This window comes from Pleurodeles waltl, chromosome 4_2, assembly GCF_031143425.1.
Source record: "Pleurodeles waltl isolate 20211129_DDA chromosome 4_2, aPleWal1.hap1.20221129, whole genome shotgun sequence".
Taxonomy (NCBI): domain Eukaryota; kingdom Metazoa; phylum Chordata; class Amphibia; order Caudata; family Salamandridae; genus Pleurodeles; species Pleurodeles waltl.
In genome coordinates this window covers 868,441,732-868,467,902 of record NC_090443.1, presented here as the reverse complement: position 1 = coordinate 868,467,902, position 26,171 = coordinate 868,441,732, and positions in this window count along the sequence as shown.

Below are 26,171 nucleotides of genomic sequence, written 5' to 3'. Positions count from 1 at the left end.
GGGGTGTTCCCTTCCTATTTGCGACTCGCAGTGGTATGCAATTCCACTTGAAGTGGATGGTAACCCACTCGCAAATTGGAAGGGGTCCCCATGGGACCCCTTCCCCTTTGTGAATGGACCCCAAAATATTTTTTCAGGGCAGGTAGTGGTCCAAGGGTCCACTAACTGCCCTGAAAAAATTCAGAAACGAAAGGTTTCGGATTTTTTTTTAAGTGCAGCTCGTTTTCCTTTAAGGAAAACGGGCTACACTTAAAAAAAACAAAACGACTTTATTTAAAAGCAGTCACGGACATGGAGGTCTGCTGACTACAGCAGGCCTCCATGTCAGTGAGTGCCCATAGTCGCTATGGGGCCGCAATTTGCGACCCACCTCATTAATATTAATGAGGTGGGTCTTTGCGACCCCATAGCGACTCGCAGACGGTGTCTGAGACACCGTTCTGCATAGCAAATTGCAAGTTGCAATTTGCGAGTCGCTCTGACTCGCAAATTGCAAGTCGCAATTTGCTTTGTACCTACATCTGGCCCTTATTCCCTTATTGCCTTACTGTCTGGGAGTAATACACAGGAACCAACTGCCAGCTACACCTAGTCAGGTGGCACAGGATACAGGTTGCAGGCACTAAATGGTTAGGACAAGAAAATTCTAACTTTATAAAAGTGGCATTTTCAGAATTGTGACTTAAGATCTGAATTTACCCTAAAAGAGGGTTTTAAATTACATTTTTTAAAGGCTAAACTCGACTTGCTTACCTTCTGCTAATGAAAGGTTATCACTTACTAAATATAATAAAGTAACCAAATGGTATCCTATGAGTGAGGTAGGCCCTGCAGTAGCGAAAAATTAATTTAACAGTTTTTCACTGAATAGTACATGTAAAAGTTAAAAGTACATGTCCAACTTTTTAAATACACTGCACCCTACCCGATGGGCCCTTTGTAGTGCCTAACCTGGGGATGACATATGTTTTAAAAAGGAATGTTTAGGCCTAGCAAAATGTTTCATTTGCCAGGTCAAAATGGAAGTTTAAAACTGCACCCAGAGGCTGCAATTGCAGGCCTGAGACAAGTTTAAAAGGTCTGCTGAAGTGGAAGGCACAATTAGTGTTGCAGGCACACTAGTCACGTTTAATTTACAGGCCCTGGATATAGACATTACCTCTTTACTAGGGACTTACAAGTAATTGTGGTAGTTGGATGTAAGCCAATTTAACCATGTTTAAAAGAGACAGCACAAGCACATTAGCACTAGTTAGTAATGGTAAAGTGAGCAGAGTGTTAAGTCCAACAAATTCAGCAAAAACAGGAGGAGTAAGTCAAAAAGTTTGAGGGAAGACCACCCAAAGGCTGACAGGTTTAACACAGACCAGCTCTGGGGAATAATGTGTCAGTTTATGCCGCGTATATAGTAATTTCTCATACAAAGACTGTAAATGTGAGACCACCAATGGAGCAGGGATCCTTGTATCTCAATCGCTTAGTAAAATTATCAAAGAGGACTCTCCACTGGTCGTATGGACCTTTGATTGTTCACTTCACTCTTAAGAATGGAGCTTGCATCAGTAACACATTTCAATAAAACCAATGTGGCTCCACAGAAATGACAGAGAGGATGATATCCAAACTATAAGGGCTTTATCAGCTGTTTAGACAAATCACAATCCAAATCTTTTAGTAAAAATATCATAAGAGCACACATATTAAAATGGTCATGCATTTGAAATGTGTATATTGTGAGGAAAAAGATGCAAAATATAATCACAAAAGAGAGGCAAAATACCTAATATAAATGCTGTCATAAATGATCTTCCCTATTCTAAATAAAGCATGAAAAGTGGCAAAGGGATTTCTATGAGGAAGGTGTCAGCATCAGATGATCCAAATTTAACGTTCAGGGGAAGAACAAAAGTGCTCGAGCATGAAGCTCAACACTCTGGGCAGGGGAAATCAGCAGAGTTGAGAAGAGGGTCTTCTCTCAGCAGAGAAAGGACAGAATCTGTTCGACTATACTTACAAATGCATAATAAATGCAGGGAAGTAACTTCTAGGAGATTCTTCATATCATTTTCCATCAAACTGACCAATACAGAGATAGTGTTCTCTGAGAGCAGGTAAACTCTAGTTTCCCAGCGCTTAACAATAGGATACACAGCTGCACAGCCTTGGATGTAACATCAGTCTGGTCTGTCTGGTACAGGAGGCTTCTATCCTCCCATCTCAGACTCCATGTCCGAAGCAAACTTCTCATAAAGTTGCAGCTACCTTTCAGTCTAGTACAGTAACAATAAGCCTATTCTAACTTAACGAAATCAATGATAAGACACCTCCAGAGAAGAGAAAACTAAGACCCTGGCAAAGTATTTTAATCAAATGAAATTAATGTTTCTCTGGCCTGGTTACACATTAGGCCGGTGTTAAATTCACAATGGCTTCCAATCGAAAACCGTTAGCATGGGTAAATACATTGGTTAAAGAAGATATACATTTTTTATTTAGTGTGAATACATTTTGTAATAATTCAGCTAGATATAGGGGTGGTTCTCATTAATGTATCTATAACCAAATGCACACAGATTATTGCAGCTAAACACACTGTGAGTATATAAAATTCATATAATGGGTTGCGAGTCTAAATTATGCTGCTCCACCAACAACTCCACAGACTCTTTTATATTCAGCTGAGTACCCAATTTTGACACCAGTGCACACCAATGGTTGTAATCTGTTCATTCTGAAGTCTCATACTTCATAGTCCATTACAGAATCTAAGAACCTTATATACTTAATCACTACTAGTTAATTGTGAACACAAATAACAAGTCTCTGGAAAAACTGTACTTACTCCCACCCAAAACAAGCACCCATCGTCGTCAGTAAATAAGAATCTTCCTGGATAACATATTAAGTTACACAATCAATACCATTATGGCTATATCATAGTAAAAGTGCTCCTTGCATAGATGGTTAATCAGCAACAGTTTGCTGGCCCTAAGACTGTTGTAATTTAATGTTGTTATTACTCTGCACTTTATACACAACGCTGCTTCCCACTTTGGATTATGAGGCTAGCCCTCCCACACACATTAAACTACTACAACCCTTTTCACCCAAACCCATCACAATTACCTCCTAACAGAACAAGTACCTGTTTTTAAAACAATAACAGTTTACTACTTTTAAAGAGTTGTACGCGTACAGGGTGCAGCAGAGGCATTGTCTGTTCTAAAGCTGTTGCAATAAAAGTGTTAATTCACATTGTACAGCATACAGCTTACTACCATCCATTTACATTTAAGAGGTCCCCCACATGCATGTGAATATTACAATCTTTTCTACCCAAGCCAATCAATATGTAACGCTATGGCTGTATAACAATGAATTACAGAGATATTTTTCACAGAGGATTTCTGAGTGACATCAAATAGACAATGAGAACAAATGTTGAATTGTCTGTGAGGTCACCCAGAACCCTGTGTTGAAAAGCATCCCCGTAATAAAATTTCTACCCATCTGTAATTTTATACTATAAATGATCCCCAAAATCATCTGTCCCAGCCTTCAACTGCTACACAGGGGCAGAGGACTAATGAGGGAGCCATACATAGCTTGGCACCTCGTCCGTGACCAAAATGTACGAATATACCTTCCCTGACATCCTTAACCAGCCCCCACCACCTTCCATGCCTTTGCTTCCCCTCCTGCAGCTGTGCCTTCTGTGTTTAGTCAAAGCAGACACTGACTCCTAGAGAGCCCTGTGTGTCTGCCTGGAAGGCTTTTTTGATGTAGAAACAGTGGGAGTTGTATTGCTATGTTATGTCAGTGAGTTACCAGATTTAGAAGTTGGTTTAAACTATAGAGGCCTTCTATAGAAACAATGCATAGCAATTACAATAACCACATATTACATTGGGCATTCACATTTAGTTGAAGACACTCCAGGGGTAGCATTGTTAGTGAGAACCTGTGAGAACCTTATCTCTTTTGAATTTCAAAGTATTTTCTGGCACTGGGAAGATTTTCACAATTTCATTTATATTATTCCTAAATGGGGTATTGAAAGTAGAAATCCTTTGACAAAATCTTGATCTTGCAGAACAGTAGACTAAGATGATGGCAGATGAAAAGTCTTCCATTTATTTCTTGTCACTTTTTTCTCTTTATGCTTTCAGTTTGAAGCTGTAGTCCTTACTGTTCATAGCTCATGCTTTTTGTGATAAGAAGGTCAATTCACTGTATTCTAAGGGCCCAGTAGGTAATGTGCGTGATCAACAATGTATTGATCTGACATGGTCAAGACTCCAAAGTTAATTAGATAAGAATTTTTCAAAGAAAGTTTCTATGTTGCTAGTTTATGTATTTTCGGGAATGCTCACCATTCTGACATGTTTCCTTCTGAATTACGTTCCATATTCTACCCATTGTTTCTGACTTATTTTGGATAGTTTTCCATATGTTGCACTATCCCCATCAACCCAGCTACGTGCTGCACACATTTTCTATCCTTCCACAAAGTTGCCTCATTTTATTCCAGGAGCACTAACTCTTTACTGCTAAATAGTCCAACCTGCATACATCCCATCAGCAATAGAACTACTTAACCATATTCCCCTTAACAGCTGCACCACTTCCCTTCACTGCATAATAGCAAACAAGCTCCAGTTGTGACACTGGTGGAAGTCCAGGAGTGGTGTCAAATAGAGTAAAGCCCAATAAATGGTAAATAACGTCCATCCACTGCAGCCTCTTCTCAAAACATAAGGTACATGAGATAGACTATTCAACCAAACCATCCAGGTAACACAACTTAAGATCCAAATAAGAGCCCTCATCACCAATTAAAGTAGTTTGTGGGCTATTCATTTACTATATCACCATCAATAATGAAAATTTTCAAGAAAATATTGTTGTCCAGCAAAAATGCTGGCAACAGCCGCAAAACTAATCTTAACAGCAGAAATGTGCCAGCATAACTACAGAAGGCACACCTTTGACATAAAAATATTTTTTAAAAGCCCAGGTTGTTCATCTACAACAGCTGGCCATTGGTGACTCAAGATAAAGTAGAGTCAAAAAGAAAAGAGGAACCTAAGAGTAGTGTTTTTTTCCTTACTATTTGTGGAAAAACGATCTGGCATTCTTATTAAACTGTACAAAAATTAACACCACCGAGGTACAATATAATTTAACTTATTGTTTAAATGTCTGAAAAAACAAGAGTTATGTTTACTTATTCTTTTTTCTCAAAAGCGAGATTGTATTTCTTTTTTTTTATGTGAATTTAATGTTTATCGGTTGTGACTCAAAGCTTAGAAGATGTTAAAAAAGTCTTTCAACTTCCACTACTGTAGTAGCAGAAATAGATGACGTATCACTGGAGCCTGCAGAAGACCTAGACGCACTCCCCCTACAGTGCCCCACTATTATAGAACTTATTTTATGTACTCTCACCAAAAGTAAACAGTCCAAATGTAGCCATCCATGAAATGCCTTGGGGCCATTGAGAAAAAGCTTGAAGGGGGCTAAGCCATGATATGAGTTCAGTCAGAAAGTTAAAAGTCTCTGTACCCAGAACAAAAAAGGGAATAGAATTGCGATTCTTAAAGGTTAACTGAATAAAGAATCGAGATTTTAATAAAGACACGGAGTTGAGCATTATGTAGAAACTTTTGTTCACTCCTTCTGAGCAGCATCATTAAAATCTTCCAACATAGAACTTTGTAACCTCACAATGAACTAGAACTTCAGTCCTATAAATGCTGCCTGTCCTCCATTCTCTTCCTCTTTTGTTTTTATTCTTTCTGATAAAATGTGTTATTCTTTACTCTTCCATCTCATATATGACATCCATCCTAGTTATCTGCAAAAAAACTATTTCAGGAAAAAATATATCCATGCATATTCACTCTTTATCCACCAAGATATAGCTTAACAATTCATGTCCTCTATTTTTTTTAAATAACTCAAAGCATTCTTGCCTTTCTAATTTCCCAACCCACCAGAAACCTCCTCACATATGGGAAGGGTGGGTGGGAATAATGCTAGCTTCCTTGTCTTTAATAAAATCTTAGTTCCTTTTTCAGTTAACCTTTAAGAATCACAACTTTATGTCAAGACAGGAGGCTAGCATTATGCATGTTCAAAGATTTTCAAGGCACAGATTGAAACATTTTACAGCTTTGAAATAAAATCTTTGAAAAGCATCTGCATTAGGCCAACCTGCTGCCTTAAGCAAGTCTTCAAAGCATCCCCTGACATAAATACTTTATTTGCCATAGTCCTCTGGTCGAATGAGCTGTAATTTTAGATAAATCTACACCTGCTTCTTTCATAACCGATTTCACCCATCTTCCAATCGTAGCATTTGTTACACCCCTAATTGGTTTAACATAGGAGATTACTAATTGATCTTCTCCTGCACACCTTTTTTCTAACATTCTACACTCATACTCTTTCAAACACCTCACCACGCACAGCTGTAGCATACTGTCAAAATTGGAATAAAAACTGAACCAGACATAGGCCCTCATTACGAGTCTGTCAGTCCTAGGACCGCAAGACTCGCAGTGGCGGTCTGACCGCCACCAAAGCGGTGGTCTGACTGCTTTGGCAGCAGTCAGACCACACTATTATGACAGTGGCGGCTCAGCCATGGTCGGATCTCCAGCACCACCAGTTTCCCTCCACTGGAGGGACTGGCGGTGCTGGCGGTCCTAATCCACCAAGGCAGCGCTGCATGCAGCGCCTCCCTGGGGATTACAACTCCCTTCTCCGGTTGCCCCGCCATGTAAAACCTGGCAGAGACTGCACTGCCTATGCACTTGGCATTGGCAGTGCAGGCCCCCCCCAATGGACAGCCCCATTGCGCTTTTCACTGTCTGCACAGCAGACAGTGAAAAGCGCAATGGGTGCTGTTGCACACTACGCACCGCAACATTGCCGCCGGCCCGATTACGAGCCGGCATCAATGTTGTGGGCTGTTTCCTGCTGGGCCAGTGGGAAACTCGAAATAGGGGAAGCGGGAAGGTCACCGCACTGGTGGTGACCTGACCGCAGGAGTTTGGGGGGCGGCCTTTTCCACCCACCAAACTCGTAATGAGGGTGTCAACAGCAGAGCAGTATGCGCTCTATTGGCGACAAAAATGCAAAATCCCAGCACTCTCAAAACAAAGTAATTTATGCATTCTGCTGATATGTTGTGGTTTAACCTTTTGCATTGCAGAGTTCAATCCTGAAAACTTATTTTTAATATGCTTACAAATACTGTTCCTTTGCAATGTATTGCTGCAGGTTTACAGAGTGTGTTAGGGTGTGTCCCCTTTCCAGGGCCTTCCAGAGACTTTCCCTGCAACATGCCTGGGTGTGGTTCTGGACTGGGCCAAGACTCCATAAAAGAGAGCCAGCCCAACTCCCAATGCTCACTATTCAGAGGTCCCGGTGCAGAGCAGCAGCTTCTTCCTGAGCTCCTGTTCCGGCGGCCTATTTGGATTTTCCAGTCTTCTGCCCTTCATCCTTCATTGGTGATCATTGTTCCAGGCGGTAAGATGGTGGTTGGACTGTCCCGACACCGTTATTGAGAATTTTCATATTCTTGGTTTAATTCTTAAATGAGTAACAGATTACTTGCGCGCTACCATTTCTTGACATTTATGTGGTAGTTTACAAATAGGCAAGACGCGCGATTGGTTTCATAAAGGTTTGACTTTGTTATTCATTGCGTGCTAACATTTCTTGACATTGGCATGGTGGCTTAAGAATCGTCAAGAAGCGCGATTCATTTTATGGTGTTTAAACATTGTTGTCCATTGCGCGCTATTATTTCTTGACATTTACATGATGTTTCACGAATTGACAAGACGTGCAACTCGTTTCATGAGGATTTAACTTTCTTGTTCATTGCGCGCTACCATTTCTTGACATTTACATGGTGGCTTAAGAATCGGCAAAAGAAGTGCGATTCGTTTCATTGTACTTTGATCTTGTTATTTATTGTGAGCTGTTATTTCTTGACATTTACATCGTGTTTTATGAATCGGCAAGACACGTGATTCAATTAATGATGATTTGACATTGATATTCATTGCGTGTTACCATTTCTTGGTATTTTACATGGTGACACTCGAATCGGCAAGACGCATGATTCTCTCCTCGAGTTTATTTCATGTTGTTTATTGTATGCCACTATTCTAAGATATTTATTATGTAATATTCGAGTTGACAAGTTATGTGATTTGTTTCCTGAATCCATATCATGTTATTCATGGTGCATAATCCTTTTATGGTGTTTACTATATATATATATATATATGTGCAATATGCGCAATTTGTGTTGAAACATTTTAAGAGTACACAGAAGGCCAGAGTTTCTAGATGCAATATTGTATGGTCCTAGTATACATTCTCAAAACAGGATTTATGTGACTGGTTTAAAATTTAGTCAGAATGTTTTTCTGATTCTCATGTAAAGGAAAGTACTTGAACAAGAAAGTTTTCATTTAATTCATCTTGATTCCCCTACAGGTGTCCGGCCATCTTAAAACTTAATCATTTTAAACTTAACTCTTAGATTGTTCATGTTTTCAGAGTGACTAGGCTTAGAATCATAGTCTAGTATTGATTTCAGGAGATATAATTTTCATATTGTGTGTTCCAACCTTTTTCTTACTACAGGTCTCCTTCCCAGCTGTTCCCTTCCTAATCCCCTCTTCCCCTCTTGAACTCTCTCAGTCTCTGTGATTTATCTATCAGAGTCTTGGAGCTGTTCAGTGGTGGACGTGTTGGGAACGTGCACAAACCCCGAGGATCTGGTGACTCTGACAGAATAGTGAGCCCACTAATTATTATCCTCCTGGCTTGTGTATGTTCTCAGCATGGCCACGCTAGACGAGTTAGTCAAGGCTATCACCCAGCTCCAAGCAGAGGTGGTATCATCCAAAGAATTGACAACTAGCTTAGCAGAGAGAGTGAGTCAGTTGCAAGATAAGGTAGAGAAGGAGGAACAAAGTCCCACAGGAGTGTCTTGGCCAGGTACTTCTTCTCAAGCTGCTGGAAGTAATCCGATTTCCCTAAATGTTCCTTCTGGAATTCCTTTAGCTCCTCCAGAACGTTTCTCAGGTGACCGTTTGCAAGCGCAATCTTTCCTGGTTCAAGTGGAACTACACTTCACCTGCAGACCAAATACTTTCCCCGATGCCCAGTCCAAAGTAGCTTTCTTGTTATCATATCTGTCTGGGGATGCAGCTACTTGGGCAATTCCTCTTGTGCGTAAAAATAGTCCCTTGTTGTATAACTGGAGAAATTTTGTTCGTGAATTTGAGAAAGTTTTTGATCGGAGAACTGTAATACAGTCAGCAGATCGTGAATTATTAGATTTACGCCAAGGAAATCAAGACCTAGTGTCGTATTTAGCCAACTTTAACCGGCTGGTTGCCGAGACATCCTGGCCTGAAGAAAAACAAGCGGTCTTGTTTTACAAGGGACTCAAAGAGGAACTAAAAGATATCTTAGCGCAAATCGATCCACAACCTACAGACTGTCAAGAATGAATAAATCTTGTCTTGAGACTTGATCATCGTTTAGCAGAACGTAAAGGAACGCGCAAAACAGAGACTCAAAAACTCCGAAAGAAAGAACGCCGGAACCAATGAAATTGGAACCATCAGAAGCCCTTTGACCAAAGATGAAAAGGACCTACGCAGAAAAAATGGACAATGTCTTTATTGTGGGCGAAAAGGTCATTTTGCCAAAGATTGTCCAATCAAACCAAAGAACCAGCATGGTCCAGTTCAGATGGTCGCAGCCAATGCACCAGTTGAGTTGGAAAACTAAAACACCCAAGATGCAGAGAAGGGTTGCTCTTGGGTGTCACCATGGACCCTTCACAATCTAGACATCTTAAACTGGAAATAAGAGTTCAGGTCAAGAAAAAGATCTATTTTAAAAAAGCTCTAGTCGATTCTGGGGCTACTGGGAACTTTGTTGATGTCCAATTGGTTCGTGCATGGGGGATCCCAGGTATTGAAAAGAAGACCCCAGAAATCATCCAGGCAGTCGATGGAAAACTCTTGACTGGAGGTCCGGTAACTCTTCAGACTATCCCCTTGTCGATGATTTGTGAAGATAAGAATAAAAGAAAGAAACATAAAGAGAAAATCATCCTTGACGTGATCCATGCTCCCCAATATGGGATTATCCTCGGCTTGCCATGGTTAACTCATCACAATCCGGAGATCAATTGGGCAGAATGAAAAATCGTGTTCTCATCTGCGCTATGTAACGAACAATGTCTCCAAAAGATTCAAGTACCAAAAGTTTGCAACTCTTACATAGCTACTGCCGTGGAGAAAGAAATTCAGCTGCCCAAACAGTATTCATCTTACAAAGATGTATTTGATGAGAAAGGAGCAGAGAGTCTGTCTCCTCCTAGATCTTATGACTGTCAAATTGATCTAGCCCCAGGTGCGATACTTCCCAACTGTCGTGTATATGCCCTGTCAGAACATGAAAATCAACATTTACGAAAATACCTAGATCAATTTTTGGAGAATGGCTTCATTCGCCCCTCTAAGTCTCCTGCAGCTTCGCCTTTGTTTTTTGTTCCAAAAGCTAATGGAGAACTTCAAACTTGCATCAACTATAGGGGTGTAAACAAAGTCACCATCAAGAATAAATATCCTTTGCCCCTAATTCCGGTCTTATTGGAACAAGTAAAGAAAGCAAAAATCTACACGAAGCTTGACCTTCGAGGTGCTAATCATTTGGTCAGAATGGCCTTTTTTAATACACCGTCATGCCTTTTGGTCGTGTAATGCTCCAGCAGCATTTAAATTTTTCTTGAATGACTTTCTTAGAGAGTACCTCGACATATTTGCCATAGTCTACATCAATGACATTTTGATCTACTCAGACAATGAAAACGAACATGTCCAACATGTCAAGAAAATTCTTGCAGCCCTCGAAAACACCATTTATATTATGTGAGTTTCATGTTACCACAGTTGAGTTTTTAGGGGTTATTCTTACCCCTCAAGGTATGGTGATGGCAGAAAAGAAAGTAAAAGCCGTATCTGATTGGCCCACCCCAAAGACTGTTCGTGATGTACAATGTTTCCTGGGGTTTGCAAATTTTTACCGGAGGTTCATAAATCATTTCTCCCAGGCAGTGACTCCAATCACTAAGCTACTAAGAAAGAAAGAAAAGTTTATATGGTCCCCAGAAGCTGATCAAGCCTTCTCGACTTTGAAGGAAGCGTTCTCCACTGCCCCAGTCTTGACTCATCCTGATGCAAATCAACCTTTCATAGTGGAAGCTGATGCTTCAGATGTAGCAATAAGAGCCGTCTTATCACAACGAAATAAAGACACTGGTCAACTTCATCCTGTAGCTTATATGTCTCGGAAGTTGAACGAAGCCGAACAGAACTATGACATTGCTGAAAAAGAGCTTCTGGCTATTCGTGACGCCTTTAAAGAATGGAGACATAATTTGTTGGGTGCTAACTACACTGTCACAGTATATACTGATCATCGTAATCTTCAATTCATGAGTTCCGCCAGACTTTTGACCCCTCGGCAATTACGCTGGATGTTTTTTTTTTGCCGAATTTGATTTTGTAGTAACCTTCCGGCCTGGTAAAGATAATCGCAAGGCTGACGCCTTGTCCTGTCAAGAGTCTACCACGTTGCTACCACGTTGCCTGCATTTCAAGCCCCCAGAGCTATCATTGCTCCTAACAAGGTTCTATGTATCATAAAAACTGAAGATTTCTTTGAATAAATTTGCAACTCTTTCACTGTTGAAAAATGGCAAACATGGGCCCAAGCAGATCCCAAAAGGTCAATCAAGCAAGGTTTACCCTTTTATGACACTCGTTTGTTCGTACCCACTACCAAACTTTGCAAGATAGTGTTTCATTGGTTGCATGTTATACCTATGGCAGGTCACCCAGGTACTCCTAAAACTCTTGAACTGATCCAACGCTATTTTTGGTGGCCTACCCTAACAAAAGTGAACTGTGAAGTTTGTGCTCGCATTAAAATAAGTCATTCAAAACCAAAAGGGTTATTACATCCACTTCCAACCCCAAGTCGTCCATGGGAGCACATTTCTTTAGACTTTATTACCGGTCTGCCAGTGATTCAACAGCATTCAGTAATTCTGGTGGTAGTAGATAGTCTCACGAAATATGGACATTTCATCGCCTGTAAAAAATTGCCCACTTCTAGTGAATTGGCAACTATTTTACTGAACAGAGTGGTTCGTTATCATGGACTGCCAAAGGTTATCCTCTCCGATCGGGGGTCACAATTGTCCTCCATTTTCTGGAAGACATGGTGTAAAACACTCCAAGTGATATCTACGCTATCTACTAGTCACCATCCTCAAACAGATAGTCAAACGGAGAGACTAAATCAGACTTTGAAACAATACCTACGTGCCTACGCTGAAAAGGCACTTCATTCTTGGACATCTATGCTCTGGTTAGCTGAGTTAGCGTACAATAACTCATTCCACACTTCTATTGCCGTTACACCCTTTTTTGGTTTATTTGTCTATCATCCTGACACCTTGCCCATCAAAATTCCTCAAGAAAGTTGTCTTACTCCAGCTGTGTCAGAAACCATTCAGCATTTACATCAAACCCAGAAACTGATTCAACAGCAATTAGAAAAAGCCAAACAAAAATATAAAAGGCATTATGACAAGAAACATTGTGAGGGACCGCAATATCAACCAGGTGACAAAGTGTGGCTTTCCACAAAACATATAGACTTCAAGAAGAAGCACATGTTTAACCCTAAATTCATAGGTCCTTATACTGTCCTTCAGCAAATCAGTCCGGTGCCCCATAAACTACAATTGCCCAGATCCTTATGGATTCATCCAGTGTTCCACACTTCCCTCTTGAAAAAGGCAGTCCAAAAGGTCCACCCTCATCCAGCTCCTGTTCTAGTACAAGGGGAAGAAGAATTCGAAGTCAAGAAAGTGTTGGATTCTAAACTGAGAGGGCGTAATCTATGGTACTTAATCTCATGGAAAGGTTATGGTCCTGAAAGTAACTCATGGGTTTCCGCATCTGATATTCATGCTCCAGTACTTGTGAGACGCTTTCATCGTCTTAATCCAAGCAAACCAGGCCTTAGAGCGCGTCTGGGAGAGGGGAGTACTGTCAACACCAGAGCAGTACGCGCTCTATTGGCGACAAAAATGAAAAAACCCAGCACTCTCAAAACAAAGTAATTTATGCATTGTGCTGATATGTTGTGGTTTAACCTTTTGCATTGCAGAGTTCAATCCTGAAAACTTATTTTTAATATGCTTACAAATACTGTTCCTTTGCAATGTATTGCTGCAGGTTTTCAGAGTGTGTTAGGGTGTGGCCCCTTTCCAGGGCCTTCCAGAGACTTTCCCTGCAACATGCCTGGGCGTGGTTCTGGGATGGGCCAAGACTCTATAAAAGAGAGCCAGCCCAACTCCCAGTGCTCACTATTCAGAGGTCCGGGTGCAGAGCAGCAGCTTCTTCATGAGCTCCTGTTCCGGCGGCCTATTTGGATTTTCCAGTCTTCTGCCCTTCATCCTTCATTGGTGATCATTGTTCCAGGCGGTAAGACGGTGGTTGGACTGTCCTGACACCGTTATTGAGAATTTTCATATTCTTGGTTTAATTCTTAAATGAGTAACAGGTTACTTGCGCGCTACCATTTCTTGACATTTATATGGTAGTTTACAAATAGGCAAGACGGGCGATTGGTTTCATAAAAGTTTGACTTTGTTATTCATTGCGTGCTAACATTTCTTGACATTGGCATGGTGGCTTAAGAATCGGCAAGAAGCGCGATTCGTTTTATGGTGTTTAAACATTGTTGTCCATTGCACGCTATTATTTCTTGACATTTACATGATGTTTTACGAATTGACAAGAGGCGCAACTCGTTTCATGAGGATTTAACTTTGTTGTTCATTGCACGCTACCATTTCTTGCCATTTACATGGTGGCTTGAGAATCGGCAAAAGAAGCGTGATTCGTTTCATTGTACTTTGATCTTGTTATTTATTGTGAGCTGTTATTTCTTGACATTTACATCATGTTTTACGAATCGGCAAGACGCTTGATTCGATTAATGATGATTTGACCCTGATATTCATTGCCTGTTACCATTTCTTGGTATTTTACATGGTGACACTCGAATCTGCAAGAGGCATGATTCTCTCCTCGAGTTTATTTCATGTTGTTTATTGTATGCCACTATTCGAAGATATTTATTATGTAATATTCGAGTTGACAAGTTATGTGATTTGTTTCCTGAATCCATATTGTGTTATTCATGGTGCATAATCCTTTTATGGTGTTTACTATATATATATATATATATATATATATATATATATATATATCTGCAATATGCCCAATTTGTGTTGAAACATTTTCAGAGTGCACAGAAGGCCAGAGTTTCTAGATGCAATATTGTATGGTCCTAGTATATATTCTCAAAACAGGATTTATATGACTGGTTTAAAATTTAGTCAGAATGTTTTTCTGATTCTCATGTAAAGGAAAGTACTTGAATAAGAAAGTTTTCATTTAATTCATCTTGATTCCCCTACAGGTATCCGGCTATCTTGAAACTTAATCATTTTAAACTTAACTCTTAGATTGTTCATGTTTTCAGAGTGACTAGGCTTAGAATCATAGTCTAGTATTGATTTCAGGAGATATAATTTTCATATCGTGTGTTCTAACCTTTTTCTTTCTACAGGTCTCCTTCCCAGCTGTTCCCTTCCTAATCCCCTCTACCCCTCTTGAACTCTCTCAGTCTCTGTGATTTATCAATCAGAGTCTTGGAGCTGTTCAGTGGTGGACGTGTTGGGAACGTGCACAGACCCCGAGGATCTGGTGACTCTGACAGAGGGCCAAAGACTTAGGGGGTCATTACAACCCTGGGGGTCTTTGACCGCCAGGGTTGTTTTGGCGGATTTCACCACCAGCAGGCTGGCGGTGAAATCCTTGCTATTACGACTGCGGCGGAAGCGCTGCAGTCGCACCACCGAGACCGGCGGTTTCCCGCCACTTTCGTCCCGGCGGGAGTAATCCTCCAGGGTAGCGCTGCTTGCAGCGCTGCCCAGGGGATTACGAGTCCCCCTTCCGCCAGCTTTTTCATGGCGGTTTGCACCACCATGAAAAGGCTGGCGGAAAGGGGAGTCGTGAGGCCCATGGGGGCCCCTGCACTGCCCATTGGCCGTTGGCATGGGCAGTGCAGGGGCCCCCTGCCATGGCCCGTGCAGCTTTTCACTGGCCATTTGGAGCCACCTCCTGTGTTGCGGCTGAGATCCTCGCTGGGCAGGCGGGCGGAAACCAGGTTTCCGCCCGCCGGCCCAGCGGGGATCTCATAATGGCCATGGCGCGAGTGCGGCCACATTGGTGGCCGCCCGGCTGTCAGACATTGGCGGGCTGCTCATAATGACCCCCTAAATTCTTTTCCATTTGCAAAAATTACTCGATTTGGTTGGTAAAATCAACCAGAAAGTTCTAGAGCTCAAACATTAGATATTCTTGTGAAAGAACTTAGACATAATAGTGTTGCTAATTTCCAAGGTAATCCCTGTATACCCAAGTACTTATTACCTGGCCAGTTTTAAAATAGTTTTAATACTACATCAACATCCCACAAAGCCTGATACTTAGCTTTCAGAAGCCTCCTCAGTTTCACTCCTTTCATCACTCTGCAAAGTAAAGGCGCTTCTACCAATAGAAATCCCTTGAATTAAGCAACATCCTGCAGCTACTGTTGACTTATAGCAATTAACAATCCTGTATGATAAACCTTTCTAAATAAGTTCTGATAAAAATTAGCCACTTCTATTTCATCAGTCTGTACGGGATCCAAAACTGCCCATGCCCCTTTGGATCTCTTCCTCGTACCGGGGGCCCAAGACTCATTGAGTAAATCTGTAGCTGCTCCTGAAAGTCCTGGGTATCTTCCTGAACCCTGATATTTTCCATACTAGAAGGTTGAACAAACCTGCTGAAACTAGAGGGTGTTCTACTCCTTTCAAGAGTCCTTTTCACAACAGATTCAAATATGAAATTTTGTCTGCCATCTCCGTTAAAGTTGGAAACCAAGCTTGAGTTTTTCTAAAAGTGAGTCAACAGTACTATCTGACATCCCTCACATCAACTAACACCCTGTTGCTTTGAAAATGGAGGGAAAGCATAGCCCTTCAATTTCCTCTAATCCTGTGTGAAAGCATCTACCACTGTTGCACCTGGATCTGGTCTCCAACTTATGATATTCTTTAACTGAGTTGTCAACTTGGAAGTAAACAAATCCATGCTCAGCTTCCAACTGCTGAAATCGGTCAAGTTCCTTGAGTTCCAGTCTGCTATTACATTGTAATCCCAAGGTAAATATTCTGCTTTCATGATAATTTTGTGTTCCAAACAAAACTTCCACATTTCTCAAGTTAAGTCTGACAGTTTCCTTGATCTTGTGCCCCCTAGTTTGTTGATATAAGTTACTGCAGACATATTGTCCATCTTCATAAGAGCATGACCTTGTAACTGTCTCCTGAAACTCTGAAAAGCAAATAAACCTGCCTTCATCTCTAGGCAATGTATGTGACTCTTCCTTTCTATTGCATTACAAACTCCTCCTGTTTCCTGTCCTGGGCAAAATGCTTCTTATCCTAAAGTACTTGCATCTGTTTCCAAAATGAAATCTGGGTTCGCTCCAAATAGCGCTCTTCCGTTTCATGCGTCTAAATTTTGCTTTCACCACTGCAATTCCAACCTTGCTTCCTGGATCAAGGTTCCCTCATTCCGTACCAAAGACCTCTGGACAAACCCCATGTATTCAGTTGTTGATGTGCTCGGTAATATACCAGTCCTGGAAAAATCACCTGTTTTGACGATGATTACAGACCAATCACTTAAGCCAATCTCTCAATTGCACTTTCCTTTTCCTGAATAAAGCATTTACCTCCTGTCTTATCCTTTTGACCTTATTCTCTGTTAACTGTAACTAACAAACTCTTGTGTCTACCACATATCCTAAAACTTCCAAACATTGGGTTGGTATCAAAACCAAATTTACTATGAAACCTAAATATTCCAGGAAGTTCTTTACCATGATCAACTGTTCTTTCAACTCTTTTATACTCTGGCTTATCAACAAAATATTGTCCAAATAATTCATCAAAAGAATTCCTCTTTCGTGTAGGAAACCCACTACAGGTTTCAAGACTTTTGTAAAACACCAAGATGCTGCAGATAGCCTGAATGGAAGACAGCGAAACTGGTACCAAACTCCCTTCCATCTGAATTGTAAATATTTCAGACTTTTTTTCCCCAGTTGGAATTGTGAAATATGCATCCTTGAGATCCATTTTCACCATCCAATCATTTTTTTGGAGCATGTCTCGTAATAGATGCATTCCTTCCATCTTGAAATATATGTAAATAACAAACTGATTTAAATTCCTCAAATTAATTACTGGTCCCCAACCCTTGTCCTTTTTCTCTACAAGAAAAAGTGTACTTACAACATCTTTTCTCTTCAAATTTGTCACCTCTCTTGTAGCTCCTTTTGCTAGCATCTGTTTTATCTCACCCATCACAATTTCTTCCAAATCTTTGTTGAACACCAATTTGTTTGTTTCTCTTAATTGGTAAGGCTCACTTGTAAACTCTATTTGGTATCCTTTTACAGTTTCTAAAACCCAAGCGTCCTTTATTATCTTTTTCCAGTGGTCTTGGAACAATATTATTCTTCCTACCACCTTTGATGGCATAAAACCAGTATTTGTCCTCATACTCACCTTGTCCTGAACTGGATGGTTGTCCTCAAACTTTACTCACTTTATCCCTTCCTCCTCTTCCCCTTTGTGGATAGAAAGTTCCTTGGTTACTTATGGTACCTCCATAATATCCACATGTCTGGTATCCAGAATATTGAGACTTATAATGTGCCTGGCTGAAAGGTTGCCCTCCCCTTCTAGTATGTCCAGAAAAACTATTTCCATGGAAGACTCTATTCATATTGAATTGCACTTTATCTAAACTAATAAATGTTTGAATGTACTTCTCCAGGGACTTCACCATACCCTCACCAAATAAAAGGCCTTTGGCATCATCAGTTGTTTCTTTTTTGGCCAAATCACCCAATTTGGGGTTTATGCGCATTAATAGAGATCTCCATCTCTCTGCCACGAGACTTCCATTGGCATTGCCCAGAAAACAGATTGGGCGTTGACATAACCTTGAAGATATGCATCTTCCACTAGATTGAACATTCTTGCCATGGCCCTAAAACATTTAAAAGCTTATCTTGACATTGTTCGTGGAACCTTTTAATACCTTTCTGGGATCTCTCACCATCTTAAATGAATAAGTGATCAGTTTCAGATCTAGGTTTGGAGTCACTGTCACATTGTCTTCTATTATTCGTAGAGAACACTCAACTTGCATGATATTACTCTCATCCCTCTCTCGGGGTCTCATAATCCAGTGCCAAATGTAACCGGACATATGTTCTAAAGGGCACCAATCCTTTCCCCTAGGGTGCCTAATATCATGTGGGTCTAACAATTTTTCTCTCATGGGAACTGTCAATTTCGTACATGTTTTCGATATCTCACCCAACAAATCCCGACATTCATCGTCAATATTATCAGTCTAATTCAAATCAAGTTTGTATTCATCCATACTGAATGTTTGTTCTCTCAGTTTCATCTCCTCAGATGGTTTCTCTCTTGTAGTGCTTAACTGCCGTTTCTGCGTGCCGCTTCGGACACCCTCACCTCCCGAGCCACATAGGACTCCTTTCTTATTAGTTGTAATCTCCATATGTTTTCTTTTCCTCATATATTTTCCACCTGGTCCTCTTTGTCCCTCATCATCTTGCGAGACTGAGTAGCATTCTTCATCTTCTAAACATGTAATTTCACCATTTTTTTTTTTTTACAATACCTGCTTTATAGAATCTTGAACCAAAGTCCCCAATTTCTGTGAAATTATTTTCCTTATTATATTCTATTGGCTATTGTCTTCCTTCCTCCCCCATCTTAAAATATGTATTATTTGGCAAATAATCTTTTTTTTTTTTTTAGATATTAATAGTAATGTTTTCACAGATTAATTCTTTACCGTAACTCCTGATGTGACAATTCATGTACCAACCATCGTTTTTCACATGGAAGCTTTTAAAGATGCTCCTCATACGGAATGAATAAAATATTATGCATAATGCTAGCCTCCTGTCTTGACATAAAATTGTGATATAGTGAGATCATTGGGATAGTGATCGAAGTAAGCATTGACAAAGCACATATGTTTCACCATTGTGAGAGCTACTGGCTTTGCCAATGTCATCTAGCCATGTTGTAGAGCAAAGTGGCTGCTGTGCAGCATGACTAAAAGTTATTTAAAAAAGCGGGAGGGGGAGCAACACAGACAACAGGAGGGTGGGAGGTGGAATGGAAGAGGCAATACGGACAGAAGTGTGGAAGGATAGGAGAGAAGAGACCCCACAGAAAACTTTAGGCTGTGGGGTGGGAGAAAAGAAGTAACACGGACAATGGGAGGGTGAGATGTGGAAGGGAAGTTGCAACAAGGATAATGACAAAAAGGAGAGGATGGGATGGGTGACAGGAGCAACACACACAACGGGGATTGGGAGTAGGAGGGAGGAAGTAACAAGGATGACTGCACTAGGTGGAAAGAAAAATAGGACCTCATTCACTGCACCATCAGCGAAAGGAACCTAATCAAGATGAAACAATCAGTACTTGGTCCATGCTCCAGACGAAAGAAGAGGAAGTGAAGTCGGCATGCTCTGGCCAATTAGGAGGCAGCAAATGAGTGAAGCCCATGAATGAAAAGCAATGGGTGGTTTTCAAGCCCCTTCTAGTAATCAATATGTCTTACAAGTGAGAGCGCATATGTTAGCTTGTGAGACCTAAAAAGGAAGTTGCCATGGAATTTAAAAATGATGGACCTCATTTTTTTAAATTAGGCTCCATAAATATTGAACTGTATGCATGTTTAATCCAGGTGATGCAGTACATGGTGATTTCAAATTACTGCCTAGTTAAGGAAAGGGAGTACTCAATTTGTATTAACATTTGCATGTTGGGGAATTCTCACTGACTGGAGTGCATGTGCTGAGTTCATGTTGAAGGCTGAATATAATGCTGGTGGTTCAATTGTAGTCAAGATGAGTGAAAGATCAGTTTGGATTTCGAAGATTCCAAGACAGTGGAAGATGAGAGTTACAAGCAGGCTTTGGCTCATGGGTAAGAGTCTTGCTGTGGGGGTTGCTCTTCTGTATTTCAGTGGAAGAGCTCTAGGCACCAAGTACACCTCATGAGAACAGGTAAAGCACCAGGAGGTCTGAAATGGTTCCCTTCACCACACAAATGGTTAAATTGCTCCAGGATCCTGTAGTAACTGAGTAACTACCTATACTGGGTGGCAAGACTCTGTGTGTTAGTGCCGCTGGTGGTAAATTTAGAATAAAATTAATATTCCATTTCTGATTAGAGGTTTGATTGCCATGGGGTGTCACCTGAGGAATAGGAAGGATTGGTTTTGCCATCACATTTAAAATGTCCTTTCTATTGAACTTAGATAGACAGTTTGTAATAATATCATCAGTTTACTCAATATGAGGAAGTATGTAACTAATGTGCTATTTGTGAATTTAATATGCACAGTTCAGTGTAATATTAATTCCTGTTTTCGGATGTGAAAGTAGCATTGGACTTGTGGAGTTTTCAGGCAGTCATAGTGTTAACAGTGCATAAAGGAAGTAAGCTAATTTAGCTTGATCAACAGTGTGGTAAAGTGTTTCTTAAGTGTTTCCATGTGCTGCCAGGTTGCTCTCCTGATGTGGGTTCTGGCATAGTAGTGTTTTTATTTAATCAATAGATAAAGTAGAAATAGAGAGTACATTGTCTTCCACCTTATGTTTACATCAACTGTATGTGAGTATGCAAAATACAAATGTTAGAGCCTCAATTCAATTTATAGAGAATCATTAATTAAGGAAAACTATAGGCTCATTGCAATGAGGGTGAGTAATTGCGTGCATGGGCTGGCTCACTGGTTGCTGGGTGTGCCTAAAGGGTTTCCCCTGCACTGAAAGTTGGGAGGGGGGAGCAGCATTGAGCACATGGCATGAAGGCCATATGCAATGTCCAGAACCTGCTTGGTACTGCTGAAGGCCATGTCCAGCTCGTACTTGAGTTTGAGTAGAGGACTTCATGTGGCATATCATTACTAGATCTAAAAACATAAAGTTAAAGAATACTATGGTTGCATGTCAAGGTTAGATCTCCCCCAATGCCACGACAAAAGCACAAAAATCACAGAAAATACCTTCTGCAGAATGGCTTTCATGTATACATGTAAGACTTAAAAATGCTGAACTTCATTAGTTCACAAATTACATCACACATTGCATCACAGATCAGATCATCAAGGACATCACTGGTGACATCACATATTATCTGACCAAAAACATCTCACATAAAATCACTGACGTCCTGATATAGATAACCTGTCATGGATCTACCAGGCTTCACATCCACTAATCATTACTTGATGTCCTTGCTGAAATTTTGTATAGAGAATTAAAACTAGTATGTCATTGATCTCGGTCTGCATTCTAAGAATATAATGACGTTTATTTTTATATATGTTAACTGTGTTTGTTAGTTTTGTTTAGCAGTTTGCACAGAGCAGCAGTGCATTGACAATCGAAAAAAAGGCTGGGAGTTTATGGTTATTAAATAGGCAAGATGGGCATTGTGTATTTCAATTACATGAAAACTTTTGGAATGTTCACAGTTCAGAGATCCACATTCCACAGACAACATTCAAAGCCTGGTCTGAGGACAGCTTGAGACTTGAGGAAACTAGAAGTCCAAAGCTTGATACCTTGACTTTGTCAATTCACCTTTTCATGCTCCACATAAATACAGCTTGCCCTTCAATTGTGGAAGAGATATTCGCCATCTGCACTGTTTCCTAACAGAGAACAATGTTTGAAATGTGTTGAGGTCTCCAGTATTGTTATATAGTTATCCTTGCAGCCAACAATATTGTTGTAATTAAGAGCCAACTGGACAAGTTGCATTTGGAATCAAATGATTCACTGTTGGTGCCTAAAGAATAAGCAATGAATAATCAACAATCAACCATACCATTTATTAGGGATTACATTTGCTTCCCTGAAAGTCTAGATTTATGTACAACTCCACCAGAAAAATGGCATCATCCCTGCTGTGCCTGAAGTACTTTGACTTATATTGTCTTTATTTTGGTCAATGATTTGAGAATGACTGTAAGCACATTTTGCAATTTCTGCATTAGTGAGTTTCCATTTCCCAGCCACATGTATTGTGATTTGTAACAACTCCAGGGTCTTTTGTAAGTTGGAGGCATGACCTCTTCCCTTTCAAAAATTGATTGATTAGACTGCATAAGCTAGGCACCTCCTTGTCTCATCTCGGACTGGCTCAGTGCCAAGGTTGAATGCAATTACAAGTATATTGTTCTGTAATAATAAGTGACTCCACATCATTTTCAGAGGTCATAGTGAATCATATGTAAATGATTTGTAGTTCACGGTCCCTCCTGGCCTGCAATAGGATTGCTAAAAGTAAATTCAGGGGTGTGAAAACTGATTTATAGTTAGAGTATTGTAGGAGGAAAACCTAATTGTCTTGTATTTCAGTCACACCCATTCCCAGAACCAACAAAGTATTATCTTCAAATGAAAGGTTACGACATAGCCCCCAATATCAGGAACAAATAACCCCTCATTATCTCTTGGCTTCAGCACTACCATGCTTGCTATTTCTAGGGTCCTGATGAATTTTAAAATACTTTTTTAGATGTGAACAACCAACATTGCCAGGAAGGGTCCTCATGATGTATAACTATTGGGGAATGAAATTGATTTTGATATTAAATTTTGACAATAATCATGCCTCCCAACTATAAAATCTCAAAACCAATGCAATGATCTAATCATGAAATGAAGTAGTCAGTGTTAGAAGTGTGGTTGTACGGAGGCTGATTATTTTGGTGCAATAGCCTCATAAACATCTCTTATTTTCCAAATTAAAATGTAACCAATTGTTGTGGTTCAAATCTAGAGACGTCTTAAAATGCACTTAAGTCCTGCAATATTGAACTACTACACCATACGGATAATGTTGTCAGCATAAATAGTGTATTTCTGATCTTTGGGGCCTACCCTTGGACCTTAAAAACGTTGTTTCTTCTTTGGGCTGTTGGTTTGATTCCTAAAGCAAAAAGTGGAGGGTGTAGGAGGAAGAGTAGCAACCCTGCCTTGTCCATCACTCAAATGTTGTCAATGATCTGCAACCTTGTTCTGGGCGCAAGACTGTTGGCTATTATAAAAACAATACATTTATTTCGAAACTCCAAGAACAACATCATAGAGTAACAACCTCACAAAAACCCAATCAATCAAATCAAATGCTTTACATTAAGAGCAAACGTTAATTTGAACTAACATATGTTAATAGTGCCATACTTGGCTTTAATAAATCCAGATTGATCTGCATCTGTAAGTGGATGAAGGATGTTGTACAATCTCAAGGAGAGAATTTTTGAAGAACTCTTTGCATCCTGATTCAGTAATGCTATATTTCCGAAGAGCCATTACCTGGCAGAAGAAAGTACTACTCAGATTGACTCCTCCAGGTTGTTTGTGATTTTCCAGTATTCCAAAAACAAATTTAATACCTTGGTCAGCAGAGCCTTTAACATCTCTTTGAACCTTTTAGAGAATTGTGTTGTTGAACTGACAGTGCCTAGAGCATTATCAATAGAGAATGCTATTAATTTTATTATTTTAGTTATCATCTTTACAGGAAGTCACATCACTGCAGTTTCCAATATCTTCTTCAGTGGAAGTAACATCACCGCTTTTCCCAGCATCCATCTCTACAGGTAGGGAAATCATTGCACTCCCTAACATCCATATCTATAGGAAGTGATATCTCTGGTTTCCAACCAAAACCATCTTTAAAAGAAGTGAGGCAAGCAGACTGTATTCCACAGCCTTAAACTCTTCTTCAGAAAGTGATATAATTTGTTCCCACCTGAAGACTCTTGTTGCCTCACCTATTTTAGTTGCCACCTCTTGGTATCACACCGCATGAGCAACCCCAGAAAAGTGCAGACATATACAAGGGTATTAACCTTACTCCACTGTAACCTCAGCAATCACCTATCAGGTAAAATCACATCACATGGGTAGTCCAGCATTCCTCACTACCAACTCTCTAATCACACCCAGCCCTAAAGTCCACAAATACACACACCACATCCTCGCAATACATAGATTCAGCCTCTACACACACACCACATCCTCTCAAAATACCAAAAACACACTTCAGCTCATGCTCGTTAATGCACACTCTGGAGTGCTCCTTACATCTCAGACTTCGTCACCTATCCTATTTTTCATCACAGAAACATTGCTCACCTCTGCATCCTAGATGTCTTTGTTCCCACAATTAACACCATCCAGCATGTGGACCACAGACATAAAAATGCAGAGGTCTGTATGTCACACATTAATCCTCTAGGCCATGCATCTTAGGCAAACAAGTGATATTTAACTCAATGGAGATTTTCACATGCTACTTTCCTCTCTCCTCAACTTGGTCCTCCACCTTCCACATAATCTGTAGGCTTCCTGGACAGAACAAGGGCTTCTTAGACCAATTCTCAGAACCCTTCACCATCTCATTCATGTGGCATGCCCAGACCTCCATCCTCAGTGACTTCAGCCTCCTAGCCAAATTAAGCACGACAGAAACAAAAGGTACTTCAACCTCAGTTACATGCTCAATTTAGTACAGCATATCCCCAACCAACAAACTCCAAAAGCCAAACCATCTACCTTTGCTTCTCAACATCACCAACTATCCAATATCCCCTCATACCCCTGGACTGGACCAACCACCTCTCCATCCCTATCATTCTACTCAGTGTCCAAGCAACAGACGGAGGCCAATCCAAAAGACGAATATGAACCTTCAGAGATCTATCAACAACCTTAAGATGGAATGCAGCTCTTACACTGCCACCTCCACATAAGATGTCAGCATCTTTCAAAATGTCTTCAATAGTTATAGAAAACCAAGTGAACCCTAATTCTCTAAACCAAGCAAGTGCAAGCTACACTCTTCACCACTGTGGTACTCAAATGATCTTGCCCACACCAAATGCTCCATCTAAAGACAGAAAAGAAAGTAAAAGAAAAACAGAACCAAAGATAAAAACATCCCTGCACACCACAAGCAGACCTCTCATATCAGCCAAAAACATACCTAACATCATGAAGCTACCAACAGAAGCAGAATGTTTTTCAAAACTGTCAAGCATTGAATCAACCCCCTGCCTGAATCTCAAATCCATACTCATAGTTGGATGCAATGCTTTCAAACTCTTCTCCATAAACAGATACAGAAGCTCTGACAACACATTGGCAACACCAACCCTGTTTTTACTTCGACAGCCACTTTGATGTAATGCATTGTACAATGGTCATCCTTTAAAGCCGTCAGCTCCCTCAAAGCCACGTTCTATGAAGGTGATGTCTTAACCTTGCCCTTCATCAAAGCATTCTCCAGAGAAGCTCTCTTACTCACCATTCTCAACACCTTACTCATTGAAGGCATCTTTCTGCAAGGTCTCAAAATAAGCCAGATCCCCAACACTTGAAGAAGCCCACAGTGGACCAATGTGACTACTGGCCTATTACTTACCTATCCTTCATCAGCAAAATCAAAAGCAGTCTATACACAACTACAAGATCACAACAATGCCAACCATCTCCTGCATGACAACCAATCCAGCTTCACATCATACTGCAGCACGGAGACAGACACTTTGCAAATCATAGATCATACCCTTCTGCTCACAGACAAAGATGCCTCCCTGTCTTGACTAATACTGTTAGACCTCTCTGCCACCTTGAAACACTTGATCGACCCACCCACAACCACACCATGTTGTGAATGGGATTCACTGGCAACATCCTTCATGCTTCTCCTCCTATCTATTCAACCAACACATGTTTAGTCACATGGGTACCTCTAGATCCCAGAAGGTTCATATCACCTGCTAACCTCT